Genomic DNA, 18,587 nt, shown 5'->3' on the forward strand with positions numbered 1-18,587 from the left:
GCAGCAAACAGTTGTCACAGTGCATAATCCAAAAACAGAAATGGAGATGCATTGTTTTTATTTTACGTTCCTAAGCTATGTAACACACTACCCTTTGACGTTAAGCCTTAAAGCACTTTTAGCTTACAATTGTCTGTGCTCATTTACTTGCACTGAGAAATAATCTTATGGAAAGTGCACTCCAAACTAAACACACTGTACTCCTACTACTTGCCATTGTACAGAAATTCTTACCCGCTCTGCACTTTTCTTGCGATACAGACATATAAACATGCTGGCACTACACATCGCAGTAATGAATCTCCTTCACGACCACTAACATTTGAGGCAGGCTTGCACATTAGTTAAGCATATGATGTTACCGTAACAGACACAAAAATCGCAAATGTTCTGATATTTATGCTCCTGTAAATAATGCATTGTGTATTATACCCTATCTGGAACACATAAATCTTACTGAAGAACTGAAAATATGTCACTGAAGATATGAACTGTCCTGCAGGATGTAAGTTTTCTGTATGAAAATCTATCCCTTTGGAAACCTGGGAAGGTGGCAACTCTACTAGTGGCTTGTGATGTGCATGCAACACACTGTAGGATGCAACGCTTCACTTTCAAAACATGGGTTTTAGCTCTATAAAATATTACTAAATGCGAGAAGTATGCACAACCACACTCTTAGACACAAAACTGTGCACACATGGTATGACATACTATAGGATTTCTTTACTTTACAGTTTATTAAAACATGTTATTTTCAGACTTTATTAACAGTACAAAATCACGTATTACTAAAGTACAACTTAAAGAAATTCTGCCATATGTAATGCCTGCACTTGTTCATGTCCGTTTTTGAGTGCCGCTCAACTTTATCAATATTCAAGAGGTGCAAGCAATGCATTCAGGTTGTCAAACAGAAATCAGCATACATGTCAGTCATCATCCGTTTCCACTCTCGTTTCCACGTATCAATCATTACGGACATGTTGTGGTACCTCACTAATACAAAGCCCGTTTCTGCCCAGCTGCATAAACACTGTTCAAAACTCTCAGTGTGCATACTGTGTTCTGCTTTACTTCTACAATGATTACAGATATTTGGATTTAATTTAAAACTTTTATTTTAAATTTTATAGCACAAACACTGATAGACATTTGCTAAATAAAGCAATATAGACTCACAATGAAAACAGACTTGGCATTAAAACTTCTCCGCCTTTGAAACTCACATTCACTGAAATAGCATTGAAACCCACATTCAAAGAAAATTCATCTGGCCAGTGATGGATTAAGTTTACCTTTGGGTGGTTTTCAAATCGTAGGCCCCTTGCACATATTTTTAGGATTATACAAAAGTTATATGATTCACCTTCCTGATTGTATTAAATTATAATATATAATAATTCAAGTATATGCCTTACATGATACAGCATCACATGTTAGAGCATGTTTTAACTTTATAGTTTTGAACATTTCCCGGTAAGCAATGAAACACACAATAATGACAAAACTACCCAGTTCAGAACATTTCAACCATAAACGTCAAACGTCTGTCATTACAACCCACCAATATCAGTCAATATGCATAATCTCTGCAAAAGTAAAGGTCAGTTCAATAATCCCACATCACAGAGAGCTATAACTAATGAAAATGTTGCTGCTAGCAAACAACTTTATATTTCAGTGTTTCATCTACAAATTCAGTGCCTGCCTGCTGCCCTTTAAGAATAAATTAGCTATATTACAATGGAAAGCTGGTTATATTGCAGTAGGGGATGGATGGCAAACTGAAGACAGGTTCATAGTTACTAGGCATCTCATCCAAAGGAGGATAATTAGGACTGGACTGCAGTACCTCATCTCCTTAAAATGCAACACAGTATCAGCAATCCATCTATTTGCTGTGGAATACTCCTTCCCTATAAAAGTTCAAGTCAGCCCAAGACATACACAACTGCATACAACTCGTTTGCTACACTTTCAGTTGCTTATGCAAATGAAATTTACAAAAAAGTTCACAAGCCTACAGTTTAACTACATTCTCTACAATTTGATACAGCCTATGTCACACAGTCAGAGAAGTACAGATATGCTGAACAGCCTATTTAGACTTTACATTATTATTCTGAGGTACAGAAACAAATGACACCAGCTTATAAACTAAACTTACCCAAAACAGCATTTCCAAAAATTATTCGAGCAAGCTGAAGTTGTACTCTGAATATAATTAGATAAATTGATAAATTGGTAACCATTAATAATAAGCTGAAATCTCATATATCAGTTGAGAATAAATGTAATTGCTTTAAATTCACTGGTTAATAAGTACTTCTGACCACACTGTATGTTATTCTTGTTGCATAATTTCAATCAAGGTTGAACTTATTCATCATCTGAACAGCTGTAAAAACTGGACAGCATATACTTGCACTGTGTTCTATTATACTGTTTCACCAGTTCCATTTCAGGCTCTGTAGTAGCTGTCACTGCTGTATAGGACTAGCTCACTGTACTGATAAAGTTCATAGCAAATATGTTCAAAAATAAATAGTAGATAATGCACAACTGGTGTTAACATCAGTTGTGAATATGTTCATATGTAAATACCTATCCTATGTTATATGCTACTCCTCTGATTGTATTAAAATTGTAAATGTTTATTTACTTATGATTTGATAACCAGATACATGGGCTGATTCGAGACCATTTTCAAGCCATAACCCAGGCCAGAAGTGTAAAGAAAATGGACAGTATACACAAAACACGTACCTACACCGGTGAAAACGCAGGCAGAAAATATACATTGCTTCATTTAGCTATTGAGAGATGTGTCTGCTATTAAAAATATTTTTATTGTAACCACAGAAATTAACAGTTTTGTTAAATTTTAGAAGCAAGTGAGCAGTTTTATTTAATCAGCTGCATCATTCTTTTATATATTTTTTAACATTTAGCCTCATGGAGCCTGGATTAGTTATGTTGGGATTTTTATTCTAGTTACCAGAGAAAACAAATAAAATAATCTTTCACATCCCATGAGTCTGCTGTGGCAGTATTATTAAGCAAAAGTAAGCAGCATCTGGGTTTTGTAAATTGCAAGTGTTGACGAATAAGGAAAACAAGTTTTCTTATAGTTGGTATTACATTTGAATGACTGTATGGTCATTTAGTATGTGTATGGACTAAAACAAGTCTGCCATTCTGTAAAAGTGCTATTTTGTCTTGTTAAACGCAAATAACCAACAATATATATGTTAACATTTTCAGGTGTTTGCTTTTTAGGCCCATGGCTATAGAAGATTCTGTTTGCTCATTTTCTTAACTAGTACCCCCTTGTGGAAATGTATAGATAGTTTTATAGTAAAGTTAGAAAAATGACAACTCTAACTTGTATGCAAACTAACAGCACATTGAACAGTACTAAAAACCTCAGGCAACAAAAGATAGACATGCCTGATTACATATTAACAACAACACACACAAGATTATTTATTCATTTTTTTTATTTATTTTACATTTGTTGACTGGGCTAGTGTAGCTGCATATATGTCCATTTTCAGTAGAGGCCTGGGGAGAAAAGCTCCACAACAGCTGTATATAACTAATATACATGGGTAAATATAAACATAAGGGGATACTAATTAAAAATTGGTTATACATAGTAACAAAAAAAACCCCTTCAGGTTAGGCTTATTTACATTACATGACGAAAAAGGAACAGCAATAAGGAAAGGAGTTATAACTTGGTATATACAATAATAGGTACAAGACAAAAACAGACACTTTCGACAGAGTTTAAAGCAGAAACTTAGTAAACTAGAAAGGTTAGTTGTGACAAAAAGAGTTTCAGCCAGGACTGATGCATGGACATAGCCTGTGTGAATTAAGGAAGGTTTTTAATTGCTTTTTCAACAGTGGAGTAGATGAAAGGGATATAAGATTACTTGGAAGTTTATTCCAAAGGATTCCAATGGTGTTAGTAAGTAGAGAATCACCTGATTTGTTATTGGATTTTAGGGTTGCAGCTAGTAATTTATTAGCTGAGCGTAGGGTAGTTATATTTTTATATGGGTTGATCAAGTTAGAGAGAATGGGAGTATTTGTAGGATGATGCAAGATTTTGTGGGTGATGATTAGTTGCAGAAAAAGAAGCTGGTTTTGCAGTTTCAACCATCCTAGTTTCCTTAGAATTTGACAATGGTGAGTAAGGAATGGAGATCCAGTGGCAAATCTGGCAATGTTATTGTAAGAAGTGGCCAGCATATTTTGATTGTTTTTGGATAGATTTGTAAAAATTGGGGAGGCATAGAGAAGGGTGGAAAGTAGATGAGTTTGGGCAATAGTAGTCCTGGCTATAGGTGTAAGGAAAAGTTTTAGCCTATAGAGAAGACCCAGTTTTCTATTCACTGATTTGATGGTTGAGTTTATGTGCGAGTCAAAGTTGAGGTTATGATCAATTGTTACACCTAAGAGTTTAGTAGTTGTGTCTGGTATATTACAGTGCCATTATGTGATACGATTGTGAAATCAGTAGAGGGAGACTTCTGGGTAAGGGTAAACAATAGAAGTTTGTTTTTTTGGGTTAAGGAGGAGACAGCATTTGGAGAACCAGTTTTCAACTAAGGTAAATACTTTTTGGGTGTCAGACTGGAGTTCAGCAAAAGATGCTACGGCGCAGATTAGGGTAGTGTCGCCGGCATATTGAATACAGGTGGTTTGAGGTAGGGATGTTTTCAGGTCATTGATAAAAATAGAAAAGAGGAGGGGCCCCAAAATAGTGCCTTGTGAGACTCCCTGCAAGATAGGGAGTAGAGTAGATAGGTTGTTGTCCCAGAGGACTGCCTGTTGTCTATTTCTTAGATAGGATTCGAACCATTTGATTGCCTGAGTGTCAATTGAAAGTGAAGCAAGTAAATCTATCCTTAATTGATGATTCATCATGTCAAAGGCTTTGGAGAGGTCTAGAAAGAGAACAGAGGTGAGCAAGTTGTTGTGCAGTCCAAAAAATGGTTTCTGGACTGGAACTCAAACTCCGCGTGCGCGAAAGACAAAGATGTAAACCAATCCATCACACAGACGCAACAGGTGTTTGCACTTGTGACCTGTTTTCATCTTCTGCGTCTGTGCGACCAGATGCAAAGGGCATTCTTAAAGAAGAATGCCCTTAAAAAAAATGTAATTAAAAGAAAATTAATATCCCAGCCACAACAACCATAACCCATTTTATTTTTTCCAGACAATACAAGGTAGTCTCCATTTTCCAGATAGTGTTCCTTAATTCTGCACAGTCCAGAAGAATTCCAGATGGTTGGCAACCCTAGGTTCTGATATTTACCTCTCAAGTGTACCTCATTACAAGTAGCATTCTTCATCTTGAGTCTTAAAATGTCTATGTTCATCATTGTTCCACACTGAAAGGGTCTGTCATGCATTCAGTTGTAGGAAGATTTTTTGACTGATATCCATGGTAAATAGTACTGAATCATATTAACTCATCAAAGGGACCAATAAGAAGAATGAAGTAACACATTTTAAACATCCTGTGAGCTTTCTGGTTGAAGTTGTTAGTAACAGCTATACATTTTGCTCATTTGCTCCATATTTATGACAGGTACTGTTCCACATTTTAGGTGGCCGCTATGGTGCAGTGGTTAGCGTTGTTGCTTCACAGCAAGAAATTCTCAGGTTTGATTCTCAGCTGTGGTGGCTTTTATGCAGAGTCTGCATGCCTTCCCTGTGGCTTTGTGGGTTTCCTCTGGGTACTCTGGTTTCCACCCACATTCCAAAGACATGCAGTAGGTGGACTGGACACTAACTTGGCTGTAGATGAGAGTGGGTGTGTTTTATGAATGAACTACTGAGGCAGGGCTAGCCACCTGGTGGTGTAAACCTTGGCTTGAGATGGTTGTCACTGCTGACGTGACACCCTGACCCCATGTGCAAATGGGAAAAGGGGTTGAGGATGGACAGATAATGAAAAGTTGACAGCTATGGTCCTTTGTTCTCATTGTTTTTTCTGGCCCATATTCTATGGTTGACAGTTTGAGTTATACGTGTGCAAATGGCTATCATTGTGTTACTTGACAAGAGTACAGCTTGATTTATTGCCATACCTCTCAACCTCTTAAAGGGACAATCCCAGGGATTTTTTGTTTTGATTCAGCCTTTGTTTACATTTCAGGTTTGCCTTTCTGAGCATGCTCACCTTTGGCTGAGGGGGGTGGGGGAAGAGTGCCTGCAGGAATGTTCAAAGGTGTTAACCAAATTCCATCTCAAATTGCAGTTCTACTGACAACAGCTCTCCTTGTGAGCCATTCATTAGTTTAATCTGTGCATTTTCCATTGAGAAAAGTAACCTTTCAGGCATTTAATGACCGGACTACTGCTGTTGCTGCTATAGAAAGCACAGCAGTAATGCAATACTTTTAAAAGGGCATTATTTTGTTTCTAAAGTCAGTTGCTTGCTAGAGTACTTTGTTTATCTTTTAGTGCAGTGTAAGTCACATATTCACACTGAGCCTAAAATTATGGGGGGGGGGCAAAGACTCAAAATAGGGACAGATTTTAAATATTGCTCTTAAAAACTTAGAAAGTTGCTAGAAAAACAGGATTTGTGTTAACATGCATTTTCTGTAGGATATGAAGTCTGAAACTCAAACATATGGCATTATTTAGTGATTCTAATCCTCAATGATTTGGCAGAAATCGTAAATTTTATGAGGAACAGACCAAAAATATGAGACAAAAATCTGAACAGTTGAGAGCTATGTTCACTGCTTGCTGCATTATACAAATTACAGGGTCAGATTAATAACAAAAAGGCTTTGCTGCTGAAAAGGTTCAGCTAAAGGCTAAGATGATTTACACTAAGATAATTAGTGTGTCTTTATTCTGCAGTTCCAGTTTAATGACCGCTTTCTTGAAATGACTGGCAATAACAGATGGAAAAGAAATTGAGTGGAATTTAACATCAAGTGAGTGCATACTTATCAACCTTTCACCTCCAGAATCAGGAAAACATATTTAAAATATTAGTATTATTGACTCAATAAGTAGGCCAACAGACTTCCATTTTCTGAAGTAAACAACATCTGTAACTTTAATTATTGTAATTATTTATTGATTTTTATCTTAAAATCTCTTTTAGGAGTAAAAGTCTGGGGCAGGTGAAAGGTAAAGGTGGGAGAATGCACCTTGCAACTGTTTGGAGAGAGATCAGAGCAGTAGGTTGGGGGACTTCATAATATGCTCAGAGGTAAAATGTTTGAGATTTCACAGCTGATCTGTAATTTAAAATGTTTTAAAAATGGGTGAACCATACATTGCAATTCTAATTGGAGAACAAAGGTTCGCCAGCAGGGAGTTAATGTACAGGTAATGCCCCCTAAAAAAAAAAGAGTCCGCTGCTTCAAGACAGCATATTAAGCAGCCTTGGAGTTCAGGCTGTTAAGAAGCTAATGGCCGCCATTATTTTACATTCACTAAGCTGCTCTTTTGTTGTTTAGTGAGTGTAAAGTTTAAAAAAATAGAAAAGTATGTGTGAGCGCATGCAGTTCATAAGACTGAGACTGACAGAGCCATTATTTTACACTCACTAAGCAGCACTTTTGGTGTTTAAAGCATGTAAAATTAAAAGAAACATAAAAAGAAAGAAAATGTGTGTTATGTTTCTGTCTGGTTGTGTTAGTATATTGTGCAAGAAAAGTGTATGTGTGTGTGTGTGTGTGTGTGTGTGTGTGTGTGTGTGTGTGTGTGTGTGTGTGTGTGTGTGTGTGTGTAAAAGAGAGAGTGAGATCGAAGAGAGACAGCAGCAGTTAACATACCTTTCAATCCCCTAGTTCAAGAAATCTGGATTAAGCCTAAAATAAAGGGGGGACAAAGGCTCAACAATAGAATCAAATTATAAATATGGAAGCAGGGCGATTCAACCCCAATGCAATTGTATACACTTTCATGTTTAAATTTACATTTATTGTCTATGAGAGTAGGTAGTAGACAGTTTGACCTCGGACTATTTGACCCCAGTTATATAAAAAAAAGTTTTTAAAGTTTTATAAAAGCATTTTATTGCTTAATATTTCAATCATGATTTTTTCCACAGGAATTGAATATATTATTTAACTTTTTTATATGTAAATGTTAATTTATTTAACATTTTATTTCATTTTTAAATATAATTAATTTAATTAATAACATTTCTAAAAAAATCAATATTAACATTGCAAACATTAATATTATTGTAAATTAACTTTAATAATAATATATGTATTTCAAATGCAAAGGTTTTAAACAGTTATATATCCTCATGACTTCTTTTCTTCTTGTTTTTTTTTTTTTTTGAGGTAATCTTTGACATTTTCTCAGTAACTGTGTGGAAGCACAAGTTGTGTATAACTTTTTTCCTTTATCTCAAAATGTCTGTGGTTTATTATTTTCTTACCTTGCCATTTCACTGGGGTCGAACCATCCTGTACCCCTTCCAGGGGTGTAGAGGCTCTCCACCTGTGGCACTGGGCTTCATAATACCCCTGAGCTGGCATTATTTACACAGTAACACACACCCTGTTGGGCATTATTGCTTGCTGAATGCAATTTTTAATTTATTTCAGTATTAACATGCCAGGCACAGTAGACTGTGCAGCATTACAGGCTTATATGTCATCTTCTTTCCCAAGAATTCTGGACAAAGCCAAAATAAAGGGGTTATGGATATTCAGAATCAGGGACAGTTTTTCTGAATTTTAATCCAGTTCATTAAAGGATTAATAAAACATCAGGTTTTGCATCAGCATACATTTCTGAACAATAAGTATGGAGCTCTAATGTTGACATTAATTTTTTAAATACCTTTATTTAAATAATCTCTTAAGACATAGCCACACATACAGTAACAGAAAAGAAAACAAACAATAATAACATTTTTTCATGCATTATACATATCATATATGTTTTCTTTCTTTTTAACAACTGTCATTCATTCCAAAATTACATATATTATGCAATTCTTGCCTTCTCTTAAACCATACTTCTCCTCCTGAACATTATTCCCCATGCATTGTTCCCATAAATTCCATTTATTTCTATGTAATTTTCTCTTTCCCTTTTCTAAAGATCTCACTTCCAGTTCTTTTATCTATTTTTATTAATAAACAAATATAATCCTCAAGTAATTTACCAGAAAATCAAACATTTTATGACTGGTGGTAAAAATGATGCAAAATCAAGGACAGCTGAGAGGTATGTTAGCAGGAAGTTGTCCTTGGTGGATAGTTGATGGGTTTGAGTCAAGTTTTGCTGTATCATACTAACTCAAGCTTTGCCACAGGATCTTGCACCTACTATCTCCAATAGCTAGGAATGTACTTCTCCCCAAGTTTGAATATGGTTTATCTGACCTGACCCAAATATTACAAACTATCAAAAATAAGATTTCCAGATTTGCAGTACTATCAAATCCTTCTACACATCATGTTAACTCATTAAAGAACCTAACTGACTACCTGCAAATGATAGGGCATGTCTCCTCTTTAGCTGCCTTCTCTTCAAAATCCTAAAATTAATATACTCCCCACCCATTAGAACTAAACTCCATTTTAAAGAACAACCCTACCCCTTAAGATGTAGCCATGACAATAGTATTCTACACATACAATTGGAATTGAACATTATAATAGGAGAAAAAGCCTTCACTTAATTTGGTCCTGCCACCTTGAGTCACCAAGCTGAAGAATTCAGGTTAGTAGCTACACTAAAAGAATTAAAAAAAATCACTACATAAGCACCCTATTGATCAAAATAAATGCATCTGCTTTAGAGAAAATCAAGCAAACCCTCATAGCATACTGTGAAGCAAGTTAGCCTGTATATATTTTTTGTAGCTCTTCTGTATGTTTTCAATTTAATGAACAATTACAATGCCGAAACATTTCACAGGTTAAGTATCCAGTTGGCCACCATCTAACAATGAAACACACCATACTACCTGAAACCCACCCCCAATGTGGGGTGATATGCCCCCCACCCCCAACTAAATGTACCAACTCCAGGATCACACTACAGTGTGGAAAAGGGCAAATTTAGCCTCGTTGGCCACCTAGATACTTACCCTGTGAAATCCTTCAGCATTATGTTCATTCATTAATTTCAGGTTTTGGCAATGTCGTTTTTGGTAATGTGGGTTTTTGTTCATTTGAAGTAGACCTATAAATATATATATATATATATATATATATATATATATATATATATATATATATATATATATATATATATATAGGCTCATAGGTTGGTACTAGGCTATTGGCCCTAGGGCCTATACAAGCCTAGCCATAACAATTCCCTGGCTATTTCTTCCAACACTATTTACTTCCCTGGACCCCTGTCTAGCAGGGCAACTGACATGATCCCTGGGGTGAATTTTCTTTCTCTCATCCAGTCATCAGGGTTCCTTTTGAAGAGGGCCAAAGAGGTGCTCTGCTTGACATGTATGTGCAGTCTATTCCAGAGTCTGGGGAGTCTCTGGGTCAGGAACCTACCCCTCCAGCATGTTTTGTTTATTGTGATAACAAGGTTTAGATCCCTGGAGCGTGTGGCTCTGAGGGATTGGGATTTCTTTAAGTGTAGCATGTCCAACAGCTCTGGGTTTGACATGGCCTTGTATGTTAAGCAGAGATCGCCTCAGAGTAGACGATATGCGACAGAGTATAGCTGGAGTTTTTTAAGGCGGTCAGCATAAGGCATCTGCTTTAGGCCTGTGATTCTTTTAGTGAGGTATTTCTGCGGTCTTTCCAGTTGTTGCAGATGTCTTGAGAGGTACATACCAAATGGGGCGTTGTATTCTATAATGGGTCTAATGAGGGATGACTACAGTGGGACAATGACCTCCTTTTTTCTGGATGAAAAGCCCTTAGTGATGAGGTGTGCCACATAGAAGGATTTCCTGACTGTTGTGGTGATGTGGTTATTGAAGGTGAGACCACTGTCCACCTGTGTCCCTAAGTCTCTTATCATACTTTCGGTGTTTAGTGTACTGCCACCTATGTGGTAATTCACGGGTACATGTTTTTTCCCAAAGGGGATAACTATACATTTCGTGGCATTGAGCTTGAGCCCATGGCTCTGGCACCAAGCATCTGTTTCTGTAAGGCCCTTTTGTAGAGTATCGACAGAATTTCGAGATTCAATAATGGCTCCCAGTTTGCAGTTCTCTGCAAACTTTGTTAGCCAGAGTCCCTTAGTGTTGGCCTGTACTTCAGAGAAGTAGATGCCAAACAAGCAATATATGTATATATATATATATATATATATACACACACACACACACACACACACACACACACACACACACACACACACACACACACATGTATATATGGGTCTACTTCAAAACAGCAAATGACCCCATTACCAAACATGAAATCACTGAGATGACATTGCCAAAAATTGGCTTTCACAAATGAGCAGAATGTTGAAGGAGTTCACTGGGTAAGTATCCGGTTGGCCACCATCTAACAACAAACCACACCGCACTACCTCAAACCTACCCAAGTTTGGAGCTATGTCCCCCATACCCCCCTAACTAAATAAACCAACTCCTGGATCACACTACAGTGTGAAAAAGGGCAAATTTCTTTGCTGACCTTTCTGGGTACAAGATCAATGAGATGCTGTGAAACTGGCATACTCTTGCTTTTGCACTATGTTATGTACTGTGGTGTTTGATTACTTCCGAAGCTAAGATGGCAGGCCTTAACTTGACAACACAGCAGGTGCTTTGGTTAGCTGGCATAAACTTAAAGAAAATGTTACCAAATCATGTTAAATATCTGCAAGAAGCATAAAAGGCAGGCAAAAGAAAAGGGAAATAATAAACAAATCATCTGCAACTACAGTGAAGGTTCTGTGCATGGTAGCAACTGCACATGAACCACATTCAAATACAAAAAGCAATATTTTTGCAAGTAATCCCAAGCTTTTACCATGCAATGTCCTGCTAGAAATTTGCATGGGCTAGAGATGTGTATAGGTGCTTTGACTATATGTCAAGATTTATTTATATTTTCTTTTTCCTAGCTGGATTACAGTGTAAAGCTGTCCTTAAACTGCAGTGTCTAGAGAAAGTGTCGACAGAAGTCCAGGTTGCAGCTTCATGATTGGCTTGTGTGTTAACACCCATGGAGAAGACTGTGGTGACAGGAGTGGTGTGGGCTCTGATACAGCCTGGAATAACTTTACCATGGACTAAATAATATAAGGAGATGCATTTGGCTAACCATTTGGAAAGGGTCAGTTTGTTTACTAGTTTACCCTCTCTCTTTTGCAAAGGAGGCACATTGATGATCAGACTTCCTGAATTCTTTAGCTCAATGCAAATAAAATCTCAGTTGTTTGTGCACATCTAGGGAATAAAAGGTCTCCTCTCTTCTGTTCTATGGCTTTGGAAAAAAAAAACTGATGGCTTTGTTAGGGGATAGTTCAGAAACCACTTTAGGCAGGAAGAAGGATTAGCATGGATGGATGTCCTATTCTATTGAAAATCTAAAGATTCATTGCACATTAAGGCTTCTAGCACCAAAGTTTTCATAGCAGAGGTAATAGTTACCAAAAAAAAAACAGTGACTTCTAAAACAGAAATTGTACAGTGGTAGAAGCAGCTGGTTTTGATGGTGCCAGTGTTAGCTTTTCATAGTTGAGATTCATTGTGAAATAATCTCCTTTCTAGGTAGGCTGAGGTGAAGGACCCTTTTTCGGAACTGATTTCAGACACATGCTGAAATGACAGCAGCATGATCAAATATACACTAGGCCAGATTTGTAAATGTATGACAGATACTCTAGAATTATAGCCAATTTAATTTTATTTTGGTCAGAGTTCTTAGAATTGCACCTGAGGGAAAATCTTTTCCACTCGGCTAGGTAGGAGTTTCTAATATTTGGCTTCCTGGCCTCCCTCATGCTTTTAAGTATGTCCTCAGAGTACCTGTGCCTACCTGGACTCAATATGAAATTATCCAAGCTGTCAGCCTTAAAGTGGACAGGTTGATGTGTGAGAGGGACCTTTTGTTCTGAGTCAGTAGGTCCACACAGTGAGGCTGCTCTTGCTGCATTCCTCCCACCAGACTGCTTTCCAGAGAGAACCAGTGTTGCCTTGGCCAAAACTGGGATATCAGAATCACTTTTGGCTCATTCTTTATTTTGAGTAATTCCCTGGAGTGGTTAATAAAATTGGAGGAAATGTATAGAAAAACAGACCCATCCAGTTTAGGGAGAGGACATCTATTTTTCAAGCTCCTGGAGTTGCTGTCCTGCAGCAAAAATATCTGAGTTGCCTGTTTAGATGAGACGTGAACATAATTATTTATGGAACACCCCAGATCCTGGTCAGTTCCAGAAAGACATCTCTGTGTAACATCCATTCGTGTTGGTCTGCAACAGATCTGCTTTCGTAGAGAGGGAACATAGACTGTAACAAGACTTATGTCTGCCTGGACAACTACTTTTCAGGCCTTCATGGCCTGTCTACATAGCATGTATGAATGAGTGTCTGCTTGTTTGTTTATATAGGACATGACTGTGGTGGTATTCCTTACCGGCAGCACACCTTCTTTCAATGAGTGTGTGTCAAAGCTTGAGTGCTGGGATAACAACCATGACCTGTTTACCATTTATGTGTTTTCTTCTCATTTTAGCCCCCCACCCCCACCCCAAATTCCCTGAACTTCAAGGCCTCCCACATGAGTCTCCAAGCTAGGGCTAAGGAATCTTTTGTGAGGGCACTCCCAGGTTCTGAATGCATTTTACTCACTATGAGATCTCCTTCCTGATGCATGGGAGTAGAGGGATGTCCTTCTCTAAAGAATGGGCATGCTGACACCATCTGTTCCTTAAATACCTCTTGAGCTTCCTCTTGTGCAGCCAAGCAAGTAGCAACATCACTATGGAGGATATCAGGTACACCAGCAGTCTGAGGAACTCCCTTGCTGAAATTTCAGTTTGCTGCAAAATATTCTATAAATTATTAACCAGATGGATAACCTTATTGTCTGTTGTCTGCGAGGAAGGCTGTGCTGTGGGAGGTGTTCATATGGGCCCCCAAGAAGTCCAGGTTCCTGAGGGTGCCATGTTCAACTTTTTTTTATTGATAGTAAGACCCAGATTCCTGAAACAATTCAGCATTAACTCCAAAGTCCCGAGAATCACCTGTAGCAATCTTCTAAACATTGCCCTTTGTCTGACCATAGGCAATTACCATAGCCAAGAAGCTGTCTCCCCATGCAAGTCTGAGGAACTTTAGATGACTTTTAGCAATAGGATGTAAATGAAAGCATCCTTTAGGTCCAGACTGACCATAAAGACCTGAAATTAGATAAATGGTAAACTTATTTAAGTAAGACAAACCTAGAATGAGTCTCTATGCGCTTTTTCTTGGAAATACAGCCTTGATTAGAACCTCATCCCTTTGCTCCAACTGGGACATTTGCTATGAACCCAGACTGCAGAATCCCTTTCTTCCAGGATTCCCTTTAGGTCTTGTTTGCTATTCTGTCTTATACTTGTCTGTCTTTATTTTCTTTGTCAGGCCTGATTCTTTCCTGCTTAGGGTGTAAGGGTTATGTCTTGGCTGGGTAATTTCTGCTGAACAGAAGAGCTTGAGCCTGAATATGTTGCTTATCAGAATTTATGGGCTTCCCCTGTTCCTCTAGCTTCTTGAAAACTCCTTGAACAGGAAATCCAAACAGAAGAACTTTATCAAGTAGTGCATTTAGGAGATCTGTCTTAACTCATTTCTTCCTACAAGAGTACACTTATCAGGAAAGCAGTTTCTTTGTATTCTATAAGAGTGTACTCGTCTCTACAGGAGACTTTCCTATACTCCTAAAATAATTTCACTTGTCAGTGTTTTCAAAGTGTAATTTCTGAACTGGTACAGATGTATACCTAAAACTAAGTTAGCAATATGGCAGCTACAAGTTGACAAGATTTGCTATGCATACATAGTGCAGTGATGAACATGAGATGCACAGAGCTGGAGTTATTAAGCAGTTATTTGCAAAAAACTGTAAAAATATAAAATGTTCCATGGTCATATTAATAATGTTAAAATGGAGTATTATACTGTCAAGCTGAGGGTGATGTATGCAAGTAAATGGAATTAGTAAAAATGACATTACAACAGAGCAGGTAATCTTAAGAAATTCTGAGATGTAATTTTTTTGGTTAAGCAACATACCTGCCACTGTCCAGATTTTTGCTTCATATTTTTAGTCTATTCCTCATAAAATTTAAGATTTTATGGCAAATCGCTGAGGATTGAAGTCAGTAAATAATGGCATATAGTTGAGTTTCAGACTTCATATCCTTCAGAAAATGCATACTAACACAAATCCTGTTAATCTAGCAATTTTATGTTTATAAGAGCAATATTTAAAAACTGGACCTATTTTTGGACCTTTGGCCCCGCCCCACACACTTATTTTAGTTTTTTTTCCAGATTTCTTGATCTAAGAGGTTGAGAGGCATGCTAAGCAGTTATGACTTAATTATTAGCTATATTTTCATAACTAAATCAGTTTTGTAAAAGCTAGGTAACTTACCAGAAAAAAAATGGTGCCACCTTATACAAACCATTAAAGCACAAAATGTCACCACTGATACTTGCCAATATAACATGAATGTATTTGTAGATAAATATTGTTTAAAAAAAACCTGAAAAAATATGCATAATTTGCTCACATTCTGTTATATCAAAACCAGTAATATGCTTGCCTCTCTTATCATACTTTATTGGAAAGTTCTTGAACAAATAAAGAATTCTCCCACACCTATCTCTTAGATCTATCTTGCATACTATAGAGTTATAACCCATTCTTTGACATAATGCTAATAATTTTTTTTGCAAATAATATACCACTTTTTTGTTTGTTTCATAAATCTGCACCATAAAATCAGCATCAATAAGCAAACCTTTGATACTACACCAGTGTGTTGCCCGTTGTCTGTATTACAGCTTTCATATTTTACAACTTTTATAACTCACATCATTTATCAGATATTGCATATCTTATGAAGCATGTTTTCAGTAGAAGATTTTAGAGAAAAGCTCTCAGGAAGCAACTGATTTCCTGACATAGGAAGCACGGTGATTAAGTAGCCTCCTGCTGATCTGGAGCAAATGAGTTAACATGGTTTGAAAGGGGTATTAGTCCTAACCAGGCAAATCTTGGGATAATAGACCCTGTAGCTGCTGCCCTGCATGGTGCATCCACTATATCATAGCCACAAATTCTGGAGTGCTTGGCAACCTGACAGGTAAGGTCACATAGCTTAAGTATCTCCTGCTTTAGAGCCTGATCTTATATCCCCCTCTACCTTAGCTGTCATCTCCTCCAACATGGATTGATGGTAGGAAATCATGTGGGATTGGCAGTTCAATTTTCTGAGTGAGAGGTTAGCAGAAGTGTTTAAACTTTCCCAAATTTGTTGAGTATTCTCTCTGTGTCATTGGGAATAAGGCTCCCAGATAAAGACAAAGTTTTTCCCTTGCTGAAATCCAAGGATACCACAACTGAATCAATAAATAGTTTCTGTAAAGGAACTTGGGAGAATCGATAACCATGTAAAGCTGGTCATGTTTCCTTGGAGCAGGGGTAATGAGCCTGACAACATGGCTGTATTGACAAAAACATCCTCCTATATGTGAAGCACTGTACAGCCCGCTAGAGCTGTGGGTTCCAGCAGGCCCATGTAGGCTCCATATCTGAGCACGTCTACTTAGTATTCCTATTCTTTCACTACAAAACTTCCTTCTTCCTACGAAAGGTGTCTCCAAGGGAGAAGTCCTCTGGAGGGGAATCAGAAGAAAATGTGTCCTTGATGACTGAAACATAGGCATAGGCAAAAGAGATCTAGCCTACATAGGTCAGCTCATCTGCCTGTGAGTCATGGGCCACAGCATCCTCAAGAGGATGTTCTTCCCTTCTTTTTATAAAAAGAGTCCCTGACATCAGGAATTTCTGGCCTTTTCTGTTTCAAGAGAGGCAGAACCACCTTGGCCAGTTCAACTTAAGAATCAGTGGAAAAATGGGAAGTGGAGGGGTTCTGAAGCCTTGCATGACCCAGGCTGATGCATGTTGCACCAGTTTCATCTCTGGTGCTTTGTGTGTTGTGGCTGGGTCTATATTAGTTTACCAAAAGTAAACTTTACTAAAGCCTTTACTGCCTTCTACCTGTACATATCCCTGGCTGCTGCAGCTCTTGCCCTGGCGAGCTTCTCTGCTTATAACACTACAGACTGTTATTCCTAACTTCCTCCCTTCTGGTGACTACCGAACCTGGTCAGCCTAAAGTGACTGCTACTCGGTCTGCCTTGAACCTTATAAAATATCAGTCTGCTCTGGGAAAAGAAACTTATAACACTACAGACTGTTATTCCTAACTTCCTCCCTTCTGGTGACTACCGAACCTGGTCAGCCTAAAGTGACTGCTACTCGGTCTGCCTTGAACCTTATAAAATATCAGTCTGCTCTGGGAAAAGAAAGTAGGTTTGAACGCTGTAATACTGACAAATTTGGGCTCTTAGTGGGTCTTCCTATAGGAGTTTTTAGTTAGCCTGTGCCTCAGTCTCCAGCAGCCAGTTCCACCCTTTTTCAGCCCCCCTCCCCCCGTGTTAACAGCTCTCTCCCTTACATTTATTTCTACTTCCCTTTACCACTCTACTGTCCTAGTGCATTTTTATCCCCTCTCCCTCCCACCTACTTTCATTGCGCTGTAGGTGCCCCCCACCTCGGCTTTCTTTTTCCTACTTTCTCTGGCCCAAATCAGTCCTTGTCTCTCTTCATAGCAGGTATTTGGTTTTACCTTTTCTCCTGCATCTTGTACCCTGCCTTATTGTCCATCTATATCCCATATAACTCTACTATTTTTATCTGTAACTTTCCTTTTCTACTATCTACCCTTTCTCTTCCGCTCCCACTGTACACTTTTATACTGACTTAACTTTACCCTACACTATTCACCTATCTGGCACTCTTTGGTTGCTATATTTCTCTTCTATCTAGTTAAATACATATTTTACTTTACGTTTCTGCTTTCTTTTGATTGTCTCCTTTCTTATCTCACCTGGTGGTTTCTGATTTCTCTTCCTCTAATACGTCTCATCTCTTGTTTCTACTATCTGTTCTTTCCAAAGTACTTTCTACCCATTTACACCCCCGTGATTCCTATCCTGTCTCCTCTTGGACTTCCTTCCCTTCTACCCTCCTTATCCTGCCCTCCCTCTCATTTTTCTCTCACACTCAACTTCCATCCCGCCACTCCTTTCGGTGAGTTTACTAATACCCCCTTCTGTACCTGTGCCACTTCCTTTACTGCCTTCTACCTGTACATATCCCTGGCTGCTGCAGCTCTTGCCCTGGCGAGCTTTTCTGGTAGGTTTTCCCTCAGCGGAGTTTACAGACTGTGATTTTAACATGTGTATTACTATGGCACTATAGCTTTGCAGCCTATTATTTTGTGAACTCCTATTCTTGTAACCTCAACTACACTTTCCAGGAGTGTGCCTCCTTTGAATGATTGAGCTTAGTAATTCT

Source organism: Protopterus annectens, chromosome 3.part0 (genome assembly GCF_019279795.1).
Source record: "Protopterus annectens isolate FY-2018-M chromosome 3.part0, PAN1.0, whole genome shotgun sequence".
NCBI classification, from domain to species: domain Eukaryota; kingdom Metazoa; phylum Chordata; order Ceratodontiformes; family Protopteridae; genus Protopterus; species Protopterus annectens.